Source organism: Rattus norvegicus, chromosome 6 (genome assembly GCF_036323735.1).
Source record: "Rattus norvegicus strain BN/NHsdMcwi chromosome 6, GRCr8, whole genome shotgun sequence".
NCBI classification, from domain to species: domain Eukaryota; kingdom Metazoa; phylum Chordata; class Mammalia; order Rodentia; family Muridae; genus Rattus; species Rattus norvegicus.
In genome coordinates, this window is record NC_086024.1 from 141605009 (window position 1) to 141625083 (window position 20075).

General features: G+C 35.9%; 1 pseudogene; it reads right to left on the minus strand.

Annotated features, from left to right (window-relative positions):
• Positions 1–11477: 11477 nt before the first annotated feature.
• On the minus strand, positions 11478–12056 carry Ighv3-72l-ps1 (immunoglobulin heavy variable 3-72 like, pseudogene 1; annotated as a pseudogene).
• Positions 12057–20075: the final 8019 nt, after the last annotated feature.

The window sequence follows — 20075 nt, forward strand, 5'->3', positions numbered from 1 at the left end:
TGCCTCTATTAGAGCTTTTAGGATCAAGGCTGGTATTTATGAGCAGAGGGGAACATTATGTGCATGACTCTGTGCTATATCCTGAGTTCAGGCCTGGGAGCTGTAGAGGACTTAAATAAGACAGATGTTTGAAAAGTACTAAAGGATGAAGTGGTATGATACCATCAATGTTTCATTAATGTCCTGGCAATGCACCTCAGATAACAGAGAACAGTTTTTATGTCTTAGTTCTGAGTTTATTCCCAGCACAGCATGGAGAGGCTAGTGGTGGTCACAGAAGAAACATGTTTGAATTATGCATGTGCTATATGAACTGTGTCTCAAAAAAGCAAAGAATTATATATAAAAATGGAAGCAAATGTCTTTTAGAATGTATTTCCAGTTTATACACAGTAATATAAAATTTCAGTATCAATTCCTTAAATTTTATACAGGCAAACACTTTCGTTGAGTTCACAAAAAGATAACACAAATTCCTAGGGAAATTAGACAAGCAAGAATTAAATGTTACCATTTAGGAAGAGTTTAAACACTTCAGTGATGTGAATCAGGGCTGCCTACATTACATTGAAGTAGTAAAATGTGGCTTTAACCACAGCTAAATAAAACAGCACTACATGAATAAAGCTCAAAATTTAATCATAAAACTTCATAAAATAAATGTGAGTTTTACTTGAGATTATTTATCTATTCAAAAACTGTATACACACTGAAGGTCCTTATGTATTATTTGATTCCTCCAGTGCTGAGCTTCTCATCCACCATATGGGCCGCACCTTCTCTATTCAAAAGCAATGTCTAGCTCATTTGTGACCTTGCTATGTCAGGAGGTAAGGCTAATTATGCATGCCATAGACTTCTGTTCTGATGACCCCCAAGGAATTTTCATTCTCTCATCAACAACTACTTCTGTTCTTTCTTACAGAAAGAACCTACCTTCCCCCTTAAAGACTTGCATTTCCTGCACTATCAGGTAGTTCATCCATTTCCTTTCCCACAGCCTACTCTCTTCCTGTTTGCTCCTTTAACTTCTTTTCAGGTTGTCTTTGCTCCTTCTGACATCATGATCACTCTTCTTTCGGTACTATTGAGTGACGACACCTGCATTGTCATGACACTGAGAACCGGGCATAAGCTTACAAGAGTTAAGAAGAAACATGGCTCGAATATGTGTTTCTTCTTAAATCTTGCAGGTCTACACATGGTTCTCAGTGTCATGACAATGCAGGCATCATCAAATGGAGGTTCCACCGATATTGGGAAAGAGAGGAGAACCTGTCTAGATAATCCCAGGAAGCCTGCTGGTGAAGAAGGAGGAATGCATTGGGGAAAATGGGCCAGGAAAGATCTTAGAAAGCAGGATTCAGTAGGACCACGGGAAATGAAAGCACATGCAAAGAAAAATAAAGATTTGGACTAGTTGTGAGTAAACCTTGTAAAAAGGGACAAGGCAATAATGGTAAAATGATACTGTATAATGTGTTTCTTCTTAAATCTCACAGTGCTATGCCCGCTTGTCAGAGTCGTGATGAAGCAGTTGTTGTCAACTGAGTATACATTGGTCTTACATACTCCATAGTACAATGACTCCCCTAGATTCTTTCCTACAAGTGCTGACAGACTTTCTGGCACTGGCGGCTTCTTTCAGCCTCATACCTTTAAACATGCTTGCACCTTCCATGATATAAGATGCCTTCCCTACATCTTGTCTCACAGGCCTTGTTCTTCCTGATTATGATGAGTAACAGAAGTACATTCAGTGGAAATAATCAAAATAAGGCTAACAAACTTGAAGAGACACACAAGACAGCAAGGTGTAAAATGAAAGTCTATTGCTGTTTTGACTGTTGGAAGGTGTCTGTTCAAGGAAACATTAATCCTGTAAAATAGTTCCACAGAAGAAAATAATAGTAACCTTTGCATGACTTAGTCTCAATCTGAACAGTATACACACACTGTACATAAAAATTGAAAATTACTTTGAAAACTTTCCCTCTGAAAAGCTAGATGAACTCGAAAAAGATAACCTACAATATTACATTATCTACCTAAATTAAGTCCTCAAGGTATAAATAATGAAGAGTTGAATCTTAAATGAATCGATAGTGTTCTTAGAAGTGTCTCCTTAATGTAAAACCCAGAAACACAGAATGTCACTAGTGAACCTGTCAGTCTTCCAAGAAATATTCCTTATCAGTTCTTCCTAATTTGCCCCATTTCATAGGGATTGACAGATTACTTTCAAATTCATTTTATTACTCATGTATTATTTTGATACAAAAGTTAGTAGATTACTAGGCAGAAGGAAAGGCCATCCAGAGACTGCACCTCCTAAGGATCCTTGCCATCCACAGACACCAAACTCTGACATAATTGATCCGTAATACCAAGAAGTGTTTGCTGTGAGTAGACTGGTATAGCTGTCTCCTGAGAGGCTCTGCCAGTACCTGACCAATACAAATGCAGATACTCAAAGCCAACATCAGACATCAAAGCCCAAGGACTCCAATTAAAAATTAGGGGAAGGACTGAAGGTGTAGAAGCACTTTGCAACCCCAAAGGAAGGATAATTATATCAATCAACCATTCACTTCCAGAGCTACCAGGGACTAAACAACCAACCAAAGAGTATTCATGGATAGACTTATGACTAAAGGTACTTGTGTAACAAAGGATTTCTTTATCTGGAACCAATAGAAGGTGAGGCCCTTGGTACAATAGAGGCTCCAGGATTAAGCAGATTAAGGGGATTCTAGAGTTTTGACATAGGAGTGGGTGAGTAGGTGAGGAGAGCACCTTCATAGAGGCAAAGTGGATAGGGGATAAGGTGGGAGGTTTGTGGTATGAAAACTGGAAAGGAGGACAACATTTAAAATGTAAATAAATAACAACATCAAAATAATGAAAAACTGGATTTAAATTTATTCAATGAATATAGATACAAAAATTCCTAACAAAGAACTTGCAATTCAATTTTAGGGATCTACTAAGGAGATGGCACATCATGTTCAAGTAAACTTTTTGTATGAAATACAAGTTTGTTTCAATGTACATATATCAAAGGATGTAATATGTCCAATAAATACAAAAACAAAAATTACTTATGTTTTCCCATTTATGCTGAAATAATCCTTGGAAAATTTCAACATGCATTCATGAAAAACAATCTGGAATCTTCAGGAATCAATATAATGGATTTCAAATAATCAGGTCTATATAGAACATGATAATAGCCAAAAGTATATTAAATGATGACAAAATGAAAGCATTTACTCTAAAATTAGGAACAAAACAAAGACATACGATTTCTATTTCCTTATTCAATATTGTTGTCGTGGTCTTAGATAAAGCACTTAGAGAAGAAAAAAACAAAATGTAAAAAGAATAGGATAGGAAGAATTCAAACTACCCCTCTTTTCAAGACTCATGTTGCTTTACATAGAGAATACTATTGAAATTAACAGAAAAACTTTCAGACATAATAAATACAGTAAAGGTTCAGAATCCAAGTCCAGGTGCACAAACAAATGTAACATAAAGAGTCAATACAACAAGTTATCCCTACTCCCACATGACAAGTCAAATAATAGTGAGATCCAATGATAAATACATAGTGATTGTAAGTTTCAAAGGTTACTTACCAAACCAGGTATTTTTTATTATGGTTGGTGAAAAGGATATATATATATATATATATATATATATATATATATATATATATATATGTATATATATATATATATATACATATATATATACATATATATACTCAAATTATATACATATGTGTATATATGTATATAATAGTTATATATGTACACACACAAATATATATTTCAATATATATATAATATAATATATATATTTCAATTTGTCCTTCCTCATTTCCTCCTAGACTATCTTCATTACCTCCACTCCTTCTGCCTCATCCCATGAGCTCCTGCAATTCTTTTCAGAAAAATCAGCCCACATATCAATATCAACCAGCCATGGCACATCAATCTGCGGTGAATCTAAACATTCTTCTCCTCTTAGTGAGAGACCAAGCAACCCAACGTGAGGAAAATGACTCAAAGACAGGCAGCAGCATCAGAAACAGCCCCTACTTACTCTGTGAAGAGTGCCTCACACAAACAAAATTGTAAAACAGTAACATATGTGGAGATAACATATGTGCCAAAAGACAAGTCAGATCATGAATGCTCCCTGGTTGTTAGGTTAGTCTCTGGGTCCCTAGGAGCACAGGATGGTTAGTTTTCTGGGTTTCATTTGGTTATCTCTGATCCCTCTGGATCCTACAATTATTCCTCCTCTTTTTCACAGGATTCCTGAGACTCCTAAAGTTTGCCTGTGGGATTCTGTATTTGTCTCCATCAATTGCTGGGTGAATCATCTCTGACATTAAGCTTGTCACCAATCTAAGAGAATAGTAGAATGTAATTAGGGATCATTTTCTATGATAGGTCTCTGTGCTATCAAGTCTCTGGGCACTGGAACACCAGTTAGTGTCAAAGGGATGGATCTCCCTCTTGGTGCATGTATCTCATGTATCTCAACCAGTAATTGGATGACCACTCCTACAACTTCTCTTCAACCTTTACCCAGCACATCATGCAGGAAGGACAAAATGGAGGTGAAAAGTTTTATGAACTGTGTGGTGTACCAGTCCCAACATTAGAAGTCTTGCGTGATGGCAGAAGATGGGTGATTCAGGCTGTTTTACATAATTGCTGGGAATCATATCTAAGGTAATCCTCAAAACATTTTGGATATTTTCATTGGACTACATTTACTACTCATCCTTGAGATTTCTCATAATTCTACTTGTCTCTCCAAGTTTCTGTTTGGCTTCACTGCTCAGACACCGAATTTGTCCTGTTCCAACTCCCATGCCACCTACCAAAGTCCTCCATCGGTCCACATTCCCTGCCTATTCTTTTTCCCCTTCACAGTGTGAGCCTTCCTTGTCATTTATCTTCCCTGGGTAGGTAGAATATATAATTTATTATTACTTCATAGATATTATCCACTTATTAAGTACTATGTAACATGCTTGTCTTTCTGTGTCTGGGTTACCTCACTCATGATGATATTGTCTTCTTCCATGCCATTTGACTGTAAATTTCATGGTGTAATGGTTTTTAATAGCTTAGTATTCTACTATGTAAATGAATGACATTTTATTTTTCCATTAACTAGGTAAGAGTAATCAATTCTGTACCAGCTTCTGTTCTGTATACAACAGATGGAATTGCTGTGAACATATTTGAGCAAGTATTATGTGGTTTTTTTGGTGTAACTTTAGGGTATATGACCTGGTGTGGTACAGATTGGTCTTAAGGATTGCCAGTTCTTTGAAAAAGCATGATATTGATTTATATGGTGGCAATACAAATTTACATTCTGACCAGCAATGAAGGAATATTCTCTTTGACAGCATGGGCTTTCACTGTGGTTTTGACCTTGAAAGTTGATTCTTCTGATAAGTGTAATATGAAATCAAATCTCAGAGTAGTTTTGAATTACAGCTTTCTTACCTAGGACTGTTGAACATTTCTTTCTCATGTACTTTGGTCTCTACTTTTGAGAATCCTATGTTTAGATCTGTACCATTTTTCTACACTTATTTATTTATTCACTTTACATTCAAGTAGATCACAACCACGCCTCCAATTTTTCCTCACATTACCTCCATCATTAGCTCCTTCTTCCATTGACCCCTTCTCCTTTCCTCAGAGAAGGGGAAACTCCCCTTGGCTATCATCCTACTTTGGAACATCCAGTTTCAGCAAATCTTCTCATACTGAAGCAAAATATGGCTGTCTACCTAGAGCAAGGGGTTCCAATGGCATGTAAGACAGTGAGAAGCAGGATCCAATCAAAATGTTAAGAGACTCACTTGAAGACAAAGATGCATGCCTGGTACAAAGGTGTAGGAGGCCTAAATTTACCACCTGCATAGTGTTTGTTTGGTGGAACAATCTCTTGACCCAACCGAAGCCCAGGTTAATTGATTCTGTAGTTATTCTTATGTTATCCCTCAGCTTTCTAGCTGGCCCATTTCCTCTGACACGCCACCACAAACACACACATACACACACACACTTTTACAAGATAGCAGGTTTCTGCCTGGTGTTTAGATGTGGTTTCTGCATCTGTTTCCATTATCTCCTTGATGAAGTCTCACATGTGACAATTATGCTAGGCTTCTGACTGTAAGATCAGTAGAGTATCACATACAGTGGCAGGGGTTTCCTTTCTTACATGTGATCAGTCTCAAGTGGGACAGAAATTGGTTCTTCATTCCCTTATGTCCAACGATCAGCCTGTCTGTTTTTGTTCCAATAGCATGCAATTAGTTAGTTTTGATCTGTACTACAGCTTTAACTTATGGATGGTGATATATCCATAGGTTGTTTTCTTTTGACTGTTTTAGATATTATGAGGGTTTTGTTTGTTTGTTTGTTTTGCTGAATGAAGTTGAGCATTTTCCTCTCATGTTCTGTAAGGAATTGTTTTAGAGGGCTGGAGAGATGGCTCAGTGGTTAAGAGCATTGACTGCTCCTCTAGAGGTCATGAGTTCAATTCCCAGCAACCACATGGTGGCTCACAACCATCTGTAATGTGATCTGGTGCCCTTTTCTGGCCTGCAGTCACATATGCAGGCAGCATGCTGTACATAACATAAATATAATTTTAAAAAAAAAGGAATTATCTTAGAATTTTTTAGGGATTGTATTGTATCTATAGGTTGCTTGTGGCAAGATGGCAATTTTTATTATTTTAATCCTACTCATCTCTGAGCATGGGAGATCCTTCAATCTTCTAATGTCTTCTGCAATTTAATTCTTAAGAGACTTGAAGCTCTTGTCATCCATATCCTTTATACTAGATTAAAGTTACATCACTATATTTTATCTAATTTATGGATATATGAATTGTGCTATTTCCCTGATGGTTTTCTACACCAATACATCGTTGGTATACTGATGGCTTTTGCTTTTTTACAACTGATTTCCATATGTTTAAAGTCAGAGCCTGTGGCAATATATTGATTTTTATGTATTTCTCATACTGGAAATTTAGTGATGATGGGTTTCTCAGTCTTTGCATGGTTTTATTGTGTATATTCTCCTGTATTTTTAATGACCATATTGTTTTCTATAGTGTTTCTGTAAGCATATTTTTCTTTCACATATTAGAAAGTGAGATTTTTATCTATTCTCTATTGTGAGGATTTTGTTGAAAATAAATATGCTTCTATTGTAACTGGGGATCAAATAACATGAAGATTTCTTTTTGTTTTTTTTATTAAAGCCCAGTCTTAGAAATCAAAATCTTTACTAAAATTTCCTATGGAAAAATTATTGGTGTAATATTATCAAGTGGAATATTGCGTTTTTTCCCCAAGTGTAGTTTCTAACTCATCAAGGATTTCTAGATCCAATTAGAAGACATAAGTTCATATTCTTGTGCAATGTCTGAAGCCATGAAAGTAAAACAGAAACATTGCCAAGTTAACAGGTTGGGGAATAACACAGAGGGGAAAATACAGTATAAGTTTTCTGACTGGAGACATAATAATAAGAACATTCTCTAATAAAGAAGTGTGTAAAATAACAGTAAGAAATATGAAATTTTCACAAGGATTCATAATAACTATTTACCTTAAAACTATAATAATAATAATGTAAGTGTGTAGATAAATGTATGTAGTATAAATGAATATATCTTACCTGAAATGTCAATGGTCTCTGCAAGAGTCAAATATCACTTAAAAATTCTGAATTCAGGAATAAGAAGACTTCTTTTTAGTTGTTAGTTATGGCTGTCTAAAAGACTCCCCAAATAAACTGATTCTGTTCCAGAACTAAAGAAAAACAGAACTCTTGGATCAATTGTGAGAAGTTGATGTACTTGAATCTAAGCATATTTTTAATTTTGAAAATCAACCAGATTTTGATAGTTGTTTCAATAATTTCTCCTACCACAATCAATTAATAAAATTTCTTCTTTCCACAGTCACTTATTAGCATTTGTTTGTGGTTTTTCTTGATAATAGGCATTCTTACTGGATTTAAATGAAATATAAAAATAGTTTAAGTTTGACTTTCCTTCATCGTTAATGAGAATGATTTCTTTTAATTTTCAGTAAACAATATGAGAAAGATTGCCAACCCTACATTTTATGGAGATTAGTTCCTAGAATTTATAATATTAAAACAGAATTTGCAGAACCCAACCAATAAATCAAGGAGGTTGACATTTCACAGAACATATGATTCACAGAAGAATATATTGAGGTTTACAATACATACATGAGTAAATTATCTATGCTCTTTGCACTTATGTCCTTTGTCTTGCTTGGCCCCTCCTTAATTCTATTTTTCCTATTTCTCATCTTTGTACCTGTTCATCTTTCAACCTAGTATATATATATATATATATATATATATATATATATATATACTCTATATGATCATGTAATATAGGTTTTTCAGTCCTTCCCACTGCACTTAAAAAACAAACAAAGAAGCAAACAAAAAACCTTCCAAGCATGTTCCTCATAGTTTTCTAAACCTGCTATTTTACAAAATCCAACATCATGAGAGTCTACAGATGTGCCATTCATAATAGACTTTTACCTTTTATAACAGTCAATATCTCTGAATATTTCTTACATGTCTACCTACAGACTCAACATATGATGGAATATTCTCAATTGAAATTCACTCCTCTGATATGATTTTAGCTTTTATGAAGCTCTTATAAAGCATTCAGAACAGATAAGTTTGACACAGATGATGTATCACCTGATATACAATCAGTTATATATTCTCAGGTCGTTGTCCTGTTGTGAGTCTCTTCAGTAACTCTCTCCTATGGAAAAAACAAAATTAGCATCATGAACCTAAGCGTGTGAACATAGATATATGCAAGGCAGTTTGGAAGTATGGCCATTTACCAAAACAAAAACAGTAGATTCCCTGTACCTAGGGCCTATTACCTTCCTGACACAGACTTTATTCCAGGATTTCAGTATCAGGCATGAAATCCGTCCTTTGAGGCAGACCTCCAATACAACCAGAACATTGACCATTACCTCTATAACCATCATTCTTGTGACCATCATTCTGCTTTTGTACCAGGGTGTTCATCTTGCTTGACTGGTTGGTATTATAAAAACTATCATGCTTAAAATCTTACACATATCACAAAAACAAGACAAGGAAAGAGAAGCTAGAGATTCCATTTTTTCTGCTCACACTGGCTTTTGGGAGGAAGCTTTCCTTTTAATAACTGAACCTCTACATATCCCTAAGCAATATATGTCATTATCATTGTTTTTGTTTAGAAAGAAGTAGATTGTACGATATTATTGCTTAAGAAACCATAGTGTCTGGATAAAGGACACTGGAAAGTAAACCTAGAATTGGTTTATAAGCATCTGATGGTTGTTTTTATTGGATAAAAAAGAAACTATGAATACTGCAGGAAAAAAAATCACTTACCTATGGGGCTCTGTGTGAATTTTGCAAGCTACAGTTCATCCCTGCCAAGCAAGATGAGACCAGCACTGTGCTAGTGACAACATTGTTTTTTGATAACCTACCACTTTCATTGAATTTGAACACTACTACACCAGAAATAATACATGTCTGAAACTATAAAACTAGGCATCACCGGCATTTGCAGGGCACAGTGCTTAAAGGAGAATATGCTTTTGGAATGTTGTTAAATGGATGGATGTACTGACTCCTTCCTAAGTATTTCCATTTATACTTAAAATGATGATCTCACCTAAGGTCAGAAATTCTTTATATTTCCTAAGTATGAAACAGAGACTCACAGCAGTTTAAAGTATTTACTATATGATACTTGTGTGCTCACCTGTAAATGAGACATTAGTATTATATCTCATGGGATTACATTGTACCATGAAAGAGAGAGTAGAAAGAATGTATGCTCTGTGATATGAAACAGTGTATTGTAGTTTTACCATGGCCATCATAACAGTGAACAAACAGAAGTCTCCACGATCTCTAATGTGTGTGTGTGTGTGTGTGTGTGTGTGTGTGTGTGTGTGCGCGCATGCGTGTGTGTCTATGTGTGTATGTGCATTTTGAAAAATATGGTAATAAGAAGTAATGCAGCAGGATAACTATAGGTATGAAACAGTGAACTGGTAGGTGAATATAGATTTAACAATTATTACACATATATGGAACTGTAAAAACAATTAAATAGATCACCATCATAGATGGTGTTTTTCTTTTGTTCTGCTAAACATTTCCTTTGCTGCATATGCACATTAAATCTTATTTATGTACTTGAAGGTCATTAAATGAGCAGATTTTTACATCTGTCATCGTCAAAATTATATTTATTGTTTATAACATCTTTTAAGTAAATGTCACAGATTTTATCTTGCTACTAATTTTACTATAAATTCCTGTGATACATGAAGTAGAGCATGTCTATGGAGTAGCATGTGTCCTGCATGCTGTGAAGGTATCCTCCTTATCCCATAAACAGTGATTCACAATGTAGTTATACTGTCTTTGACCACATGTCTCTTACAGACACAGGGGAAACAGACTTACCAATCCATTGTCATGTAAATGAGGACATTTATGTTATTCATGTGACCAAGAAGTTACAGGAGAATAAGATTTTGCAATTAGATGAATGCTTACCTTCATTGTCTATAGAAATCAGTTTCATACCAATGCACATTTTTGAACTACAATGGTTATCATTGAAAATTCATTCAAATAATTCATATTTTTGACTGATAATGAAGTGAAGCGGCAGTATTGTAACTATTTAATCCTGTGTTAGAAGAGTATCTTTGAGATAGTTCCTGGTGGCTTACATCTATGAACAAAGGAGAGAATAACATTTATTGATTGAGCAGAATAATGAGCCATATGAAGATCAAAGTTATGGATTAAGAAACTGAATAGGTTAAATTAGAATAGGGATATATGTATGCCACTTGGACACAGTATTCTGGGAAAGGAGAGGAGGTTTGTCTCCTGTTTAAATATACGAGTACACAAATTGAGACTCATCTGGCTCATAGTTCCCCAAATCATAAAAAAATAACTGAATTAGGGAATCATCAAGGCTTTGCTGTTCATCTCAGGAGGAAAAAAAAACCCTCATTGCCATCCTGGAAATTTCTCTGAATTTTTTCTAGAGGCTGAAAAAGAATCATTTCTACAATCAGTACTGATTTCTGGATTTAGTTCATGTTAGGATTATTTGTAGTATGTAGTAAAATGCTGCCAAAAACATATTTTCATAGATTTCATATATTTCTACTAACACTAGATATAGAGAGAATTCTGGGAAATCATTAAAAAGAATCACAAGTGAGTGTCCAGAACCAGCAATAGATAAATTCCCCAGCTAATCCTCTGTGTCACTGTTCTCCATGGGTTTTCTTCGCCCCCTGCTGGTTCTGAACATTCCTACAGGGAGATTTTTGTCTTGATACTCAGGGAAGGTCCATTACTGTGTCTTGTACAGTAATAAATGGCAGTGTCTTCAGCTCTTAAACTGCTCACTTGCAGGTAGACACTGCTTTTGGAATCGTCTCGTGAGATTGTGAATCTCCCTTTTACAGACTCCGCATAATATGTTGCATAATTATAATTTTTGTTTCTTACTTCAGCCACCCATTCTAGCCCCTTCCCTGGAGCCTAACGAACCCAGTGCATGAAGTAGTCATTGAAATTGAATCCAGACGTTGCACAAGAAAGTCTCAGGGAACCACCAGGCTTCACCAATCCTCCTCCAGTCTCCAAAATTTGCACCTCACACCTCACACCTGAAAACACAGAGAATCTTGGTTAGAACACTGTGAAACATGTCAATTGTTCCTCTTAGTATTATTCAATTGCACACACAGTACTTCTTCTCTTCATTCATCATTTACCTTTGAAAAGATCAACAAGGAATATCCAGCTCAACCACAACTTCATGGTGAGTGTTCAACTGTAATTATCAAACGGCAATATTTGTGAGTTTAAGGCTAGGCTCCTCTTCCAGTCCTATATATGATCAGGGTTGTGATAGTTTTCTTGAGTAGTGAGAGGCCATATTTGCCTATTTTCCGGCTATATTTCCATATTTTGATTCTATATCATGAGTTCATGGGTTGGGGGAGACTGAGATGAGACAGTTAATAGTGCAGACATCTGCAATGCTGTAAGTGACAGAGAAGTATTTTAATTTCAAAATATTATTTATTGTCATGAGGCTGTACCTCAGTTAAGAGTACTGGCTTGCATTTATGAAGCCTTATGTTCATATCCAGCACGACATGAATGAACGCAAGATGGGAGTAGAACCATCATATTCTTAAACATCTCCAGGGTGTTTTGAACTATATCTCTGGAAAGGGAAAGAAAGAGAAAGAAAGAAAGAAAGAAAGAAAGAAAGAAAGAAAGAAAGAATTTAAGGAACAAAGAAAGAAAGGAAGAAAGGAAGGAAGGAAGGAAGACAAAGGGAAACAAACTTATTATCTTTTCATGATTATAGTCATAGTCATGTAGCGCCCTTCATGTTTTTTTGTTTTGTACATTTAAAATTTTCTGCTCTTAAAATTATTAAATACATTTATTCAAAAGTATAACATGAAATTTTTAAATGACACATTTAGGGGAAATGGTAGAAATATCAATGATTAATGAAAATCTACATAAAATTATGAAAATTTGTTTGAAGTCATATTTCAGCACAACAGTGTACCATATATTATGTTTCAAGTTGGACACTTAGTATTGGAAAACATTCATAACAAAAAATATTATGTTGGATTATCATTGACCGATAAAAATTATTCTTCGAAAATCTGTGTTTACCCATAGCTCCTAAGAGACTAACCTCACAGTTATCATTATGTGGGCTGGCTACATTCCATCCCAAATGTATGACTCAGCTATATGAGAACTCCTATCCTCACACCACCATTTAAATTTCCAGACCTACTTTATTTCTTGGTCTTACAGTGACTTCCCTGAGCCAGCACTCAGAATTTTGGTTTTATACCAAATTCTTCTCAGCACAAACATCTCAATGACTTGCCTTTTCCTCAGCGCTTGATAGCCCCTGATCCTCTATACCTCACTGGCCTCTGTCTTCTCTGTGACCTTCTTCATCTCACATTAGTTTGACTCTGCTCATTCCCACACAGTGGTACTGTGGTCTTGCATGTCTGAACTACTGGTACCTGTCAATCTGCTAAATTCTAGAGCCTTCCCCTTTGTAGTTTTTCACCTCAGTTTGATGTGAAATGCATGATTACCCAGTATCTTCTACCTCAATACCTAATAATAGGCTTGCTCATTTCTCCCAAACTACAAGCCATTTTTCTCAAGGATCTTCCAAGAATTTCAAAGTAATCTCTGCAGCTTCTTACCTGAGAAGCCTCCATGGTTACACACCAAATACAGCATACTAAAATAGGACCTCCAAATTCAGAGATCTACACCACAAGACAAGAGAAAGGAGGACATGTAAGACATGTGCTATCTATCTCATGGATTCTAGCAGATTATGATAACAAGAAAATGGATGGAAGTTGCAGTCCTCAAAAAAAAGTTTCTCAAAAAGAAATTGCAGTACCCATTCATTAACTAGTCATTTTCTGAACATTGTGCATACAGATATAGGAATAAGTGCATTTTGTTATTTATTCATTGAGATTTTAATATTACACTATATTCCTCCATTTATTTTCCTCACTCAAGACCTTTCCATCTATCCTCTTTGCTCTGCTTCAAATACACACCCTCCTTTATATTATGTTTTTTCTATATACACACACGCAAAGAAACACAGACACACACACACACACACACACACACACACACACACAAATGCACATTCCTTATTTGTCTTTAGTGGTTTGTGTAGGGTTGAAACTTTGTAAGCTTTCCACCGTTCATGTCATTATATCTTCTGTGATTACAAATGTTAAAAAGTGAAAGTTACTTATATCCATTTCCAAATGATATAATATCATGTATAAAAAAATCACCAAATTCTATCACCATACTTCTGGAAATGTGATTCTTCCCTAGAGACAATGTGCATGGAAGAAAAATTTTCGTGGACTTTGGTTTACCAACAATCCTAAATTTGTTTCTGATAATTATCCTCTCTTTCACAACACAGCAAACTACAATCCTGAAGTTTCATAAACACATTCTTCTTATGTGCCTTTCCTGACTTACACCTTTGCATGCTGAACCATGGTCCAGAAATCTCACTTCTTGTCACATGTTAATCCACGGTCCACATAATTCCTTGCCCAAGATAAAGTGGTGTGTGGTTTACACACCTCCCAAACACTGGCAAACCTCCACACTGCTTCACACTCAACAAACAGTAAGTCCCCCAGACAATAATTGTAAAGGAAAATTTCATATAAGAAGTCCTCGTATTTTTCATATATGTTTTGTTCTTTGTTTTCTTAGAAATATATTTGGTGCTATGTAAACCAAAGAAGATAAGGAAAGGTACTCTTCTGTGTGTCTACTTTTCTCAAACAACATTCATTAAAACACCAGAGTCTTGGGGTCAAATGACTTCTACCTATCTTTAATCTGGTCAAAGTAGTGTGTCTGTGGTCAGAAATATGGTTGAATTCACAAATTTCAAACTCCAATAGTATTTGGGTTTGAAAGTGATAGGTGAGATCGCTATTAATGATGGGGTCCTAGTCATCAGTACAATCTTTAGTGATCAGATCCTTCAAATAGTTCTAAGAAAAATTTGAACAGTTTTTGAGTATGTGTGCCATTTGATTTGTTTGTTTTCATATGCTGTGACATGGTTCTTTCACAAAGGATCTGGTCATTCCAGAAGACATAATACTAAATGTCTTTCTGCCCCTACAGATATCTAAGATTCACTAGCGATTATACAGGGCTTTAACATCATCCATGTTCTCCTGCTGCTTTCAAGTGATATTTCTGCCAATATTAAAACTTTCAAGCAATTTAGATGAACAGGTTTGCTGTGGGCTCAAGTGCATCATATCAGAAATCTTGACATTCATCTCTTGCCACAGATACAGCAGTATAGGTCTATGCCTGAGTATTATAAACACAAGTATTTTACCTAAGCACTTATTTCTACTTCATTCACCTCAGAGGCTATATTAATAATGTTTCTGACTTATTCTAACATATCCACCAGCAGATAGGCTCTTCACCAAGTTAGGCCTTGGTATCTTTTTTTAAAATTTTTTATTATATATTTCTTTGCTTATATTTCAAAAGTTATTCCCCTTCCCGGTTTCCTGTACATAAGCACACATTCTCTCCACTCCCCTTCCCCTATAAGGGTATTCCCCCTGTACCTCCCCCTTATTGCTCACCCTCATATTCCCATGCACTGAGGGTCCAAACTTAGTAAGACGAAGGGCTTTCCCTTCCACTGGTGCCCCAACATGTCTATTCTCTGCTACATATTCAGTTGGAGCCCTGGGTCAGTCCATGTATAATCTTTCAGTAGTGGTTTATTCCCTGGAAGCTCTAGTTGTTGGGTATTGTTGTTTTTAATGGGCTTGAAAGCTCCTTCATCTCTTTCAATACTTCCTCTAATTCCCCCAAAGGGGCTCCTATTCTCAGTTCCGTGGTCCTGCTAGCATTGACCTCTGTTTTGGACATTCTCTAGATTTGTCTCTCAGGAGACATCTACATCCACTGGCTTTCCGCTTGCATTTTTTTTAGCTTCATCAATCTTACCTAGCTTTGGTGGCTGTATATACATGGGCAACATGTGTGTCAGGCTCTGTATGGTCATCCCTTGAGTTGCTTCTCTAAACTTAGCCTTCATGTCCCCTACAATGAATATTTTCCCCTTTGAAGAAGGAGTGGGAACATCTGCATTTTGGTCATCCTGCTTCATCCTGTGGTCTGCAGAGTACATCTTGGGTAATTTGAGCTTTTTGGCTAATATCCATTTATCAATGAGTGCATACCAAGTGTGTTTTCTGTGATTGAGTAACCTCACTCAGGATGGTATTTTCTAGTTCATTCCATTTGCCTATGAATTTCATGAATTCCTTGTTTTTTATAGCTGAGTAGTACTCCACTGTGTAGATGTAGCATATATTTTGAATCCATCCATCTATTGAATGGCATCTGGGTAATTTCCAGCTTCTGGATATTATAAGTAAGGATGCTATGAAAATAGTAGGGCATATTTCTTTGTTCTATGTTGGAGCACCATTTCCTATCCCTTCCCTGAACCCCACACAGATGCTATGGATAAAACAAAAGAGTTTTCCTTCTCAGTAGATGTCATGCCTAAATTACTGACTACATTTTGATGTACAGATGGTGATGTGATGGTGATGACAATGATGGCACTAGAAATTTCAAAAACTCTCAAATTATCTGAATTTACATTTGCCTGTTTGATATTGTATTATAAATATTTACCTTTTCAGCAGATTGCATATAATCAAAATTAACTAAAGGGAATGTACTTCAGAATTACATATTGATGTTTATTGAAGCACCATCTCCAAAAACTAAATTATAAAAATAAACTTCATGTCTGCCTAACGTGATTTCTTCACAGAGACAAGATTGTATGTAATACAATAGTTTGAAAAGGAAATTTCATAAAGGGAATTGCATAAAAGGAATTAAATCATTCTTAGGAAAATTGATATACCTGAAAATGACTTTATATATTATTATGTGAGTCTCTCTATATAGTTATTAGATGGTCTGTAGTTACATATAATGATGTATGCAAATACATTATGATGAATAAATGAAATTGTCTAGTAAGGTAAAGGGAAGTTAGGAATACCAAGAAGAATAGGATAGAAATGAGGGAAACATGCACAGTATATAATAGAACATGATTGAAAATTTGAAATATGTACTTATTTTTTATTGGATATTTTATTTATTTACATCTCAAATATCCCCTTTCCTGTTTCCCCTCCACAAAGCCTCTATTATATCTCTCCTTCCCCTGCCTTTATGAGGGTGAATCCCGAACAGGCCATCCACTCCCACTAAGGCATCGAATCTTTATAGGACTAAGGGCCTCTCTTCTCATTGATGTCTAACAAGGCCATCCTCTGCAATATATGTAGCTGGAACTACGGGTTCTTCCGTGTTTACTCTTTGGTTGGTGGTTTAGTCTCTGGAGCTCAGGGGCCAGGGTTCTGTTTAGTTGATAATGTTGCTGTTCTTATGGAGTTGCATACTCCTTCACGTCTTTCAGTCCATTCTATAATTCCTCAATTGGGAACCCCATTCTCAGTTCAAAGTTTGTCTGAGAGTATCAGCTTCTGTAATTGTCGGGTTCTGGCAGAGTCTCTCAGGAGACACTTACATCAGCTTTCTCTCAACAAGCACTTCTTAGCATCTGTAAAAGTGTCTGGGTTTGGTCTCTGTATATGAGATGGATTCCGTGGTGGTGCAGTCTCTGGTTGGCCTTTCCTTCAGTATCTGCTCCATACTTTGTCTCCCTATATTTTCCTGTGAGTATTTTGTTCCCCTTCTAAGATGGAATGAAGCATCTACACTTTTGTCTTCCTTCTTCTAGAGCATCCTGTGGTTTGTAAATTGTATCTTGGGTATTCTGAGATTTTGGACTAATATCCACTTATTAGTGAGTGCATACCTTGTGTCTTCTTTTGTGACTAGGTTACCTCACTTGTTCTTACAATGATTTTGTTTATTTTAAATTTTCATTCATGTGTGAATTACGTTATGATCATAAATCACCTCATGATATCCCTCAGGCTCCTCTTGGGACCTTACAAAAAACACTCCCAAAGTTTCTGACCATGTCTGATTCATTAATTAATAACACATTGAATGATTGGGTTGTTCTTTATGCACATAGGTAAGTCATTCAGTAGTTCATAAGGAACCTACTGAATCTTTCTAAAGAAGATGAGTATATTTTATCATCAGTCATTAAACACCAAAATACCCTCAGCTCAGTGTGAGCCTTCAGGTTTTCCTCCAAATCCAACTTTGTTTCTTTTTTTCCTTTTTTGTTTTTTTTTCTTTGTTTGTTTGTTTGCCTTTGACGTGGTAAGCTTTCTTAAACCCAGAAATACAAGGTTGATTTGGCATGAATGTATGTTAAATACAAATACATAAAATGATTAAAGGCACAAAAGACACCATCATCTTTTTAGGTAAGCCCATCTCATGTAAGCCCTCCCTTTCCTTCCTCATATTTGGTCTGATGATTCTCTCTGGATTTTTTTGGCTGTCATGATAAAATTGCCCTGTTAATATCTATCAGAAAGTTCTGTTTCTCAGTTTACAATGATATTATTTCAGTAAGAATATTTTTACAATAATATTAGCATGTCTACAGCATTCAAAGGTGAGGTGTAAAGGACAAGTTCTTTGACATGAAGCAAAATGGTGAAAAATTTTGAGATACACTAACCAATGTTTTCTCTAATCCTAATAGGTTCCTCTGATCTTTTCTCAAAGCATAATAGAGCCTCACTAAGTGACCTGTACTATTCCTGTAGCATGCAGGCACAGGACAGGAGGAAGCACGGCCTGTGTGGACCAGAGACTGACACCTGTAGCTGTACCTAAATCAATTGTCTGTGTACAGAGAGATAAGAATGGTCAGAAATTTCAGTTATGAGCAGATGCACTTAACATATAGAACCAAGATAGTTAGTAGGGAAACTTGCATTTGGATACTGTCATCAACCATTTGAGAGAAAGCAACAATCACACTTTCCAGAAAAGTGTATTTGTATCACAGTGGACACAGCAAAACAGATGAGAGACTGTGTTTCCACTGGTCAAGAAGAATTTTTGCATTGGATCAGGAAAAAAATACAAAGATGTTTCTAAATCTAGAAATTGAAAGTAACGTAGGTCCAGAAGAATTTGAACAATACTTCCCAGGACAAAGACAATCATTTCTTCATTTAAACTAATGCAGTTCCATTGCTTTGATAAAGGGTGACTTATAAAAGAGTTTATTCTGGCTTAGAGGCCATCTCCAAGTCACTGCTAAAGAGTCTTTATGCTGGACTACTTTGGAAAGTGGTTGTTTCTTCAGTGTTTCAGGAAATAAGAACCAGATGTATTCTTCCGAAATCCATACAGTATTCTCAGGCAGATGACTTATTAGTGGCACGAACAGGAAGCGCAAGATCATACTATAAATTAGAACATGAGAGATAGATAATTAGCATTGCTTTGGCTGTGAATAGACTATGGACCCTTGATGTTTATGTGCAGTGCCTTCCTTTGCCCATGTCTACCTGAATTAAGTGTATGTGGCTTATAACTCCTGCAGCAGAAAGATAGTGTCTGCAGGTTCTGGTAATGATCTGCTGACCCTCTCCAAGTCCTGTTCCTGTAATGTATGTGAATAAGCTCAGTATCGTGAGATATTTAAAATATAGGTTATTACAGAGTCTCTATACTGACGACCATGGCATGCCTTGTAAACAGTAAAGCTCCAAACATGGGCACTTTGGAGATTTCATAACTATGGAAGGCAGCTTTAGAGTGCTGCAGATGCTCTGAGAAGTCATCTGCATGAGAATACAGTTTTGTGAAGCCTGAATCAGGTTCTTATTCTCATCCAGGTCTTCCTTCATCTTTGATTCATGGATTCAGCTGTATTCTTGTTTAGTAATAGTTCCCGCTTGGCTGTGGTGTCCAAGTGAGTTCATCGCACTGCTAAAACCCATGTTGGTAAGCTTTCAATTGTGATTTTCAGCTTTGGTTGTTCATCTCATACACTTCAGTCCTAAGAACATAGGTTCTGGCCACGAGATCTCACGTGACAGATCTTCATCTGAAAATTTAGACTCAAAATCAAATATAGTTTCTAAAATCACAAAATAGACATCTTACGTTTTTCTTTTTTGTTGTTGTTGTTTTCTTAAATATTTTTCCTTGTTTTCTTTTTTCCCAGTGATTATTTTGCATTTAGATTGTTGCTGCTTTTATTATTTATTCATTTATTTATTTATTTATTTATTCATTCATTCATTTATTCAATTGCTTGTTTATATATTCACTGTAACATTCTAG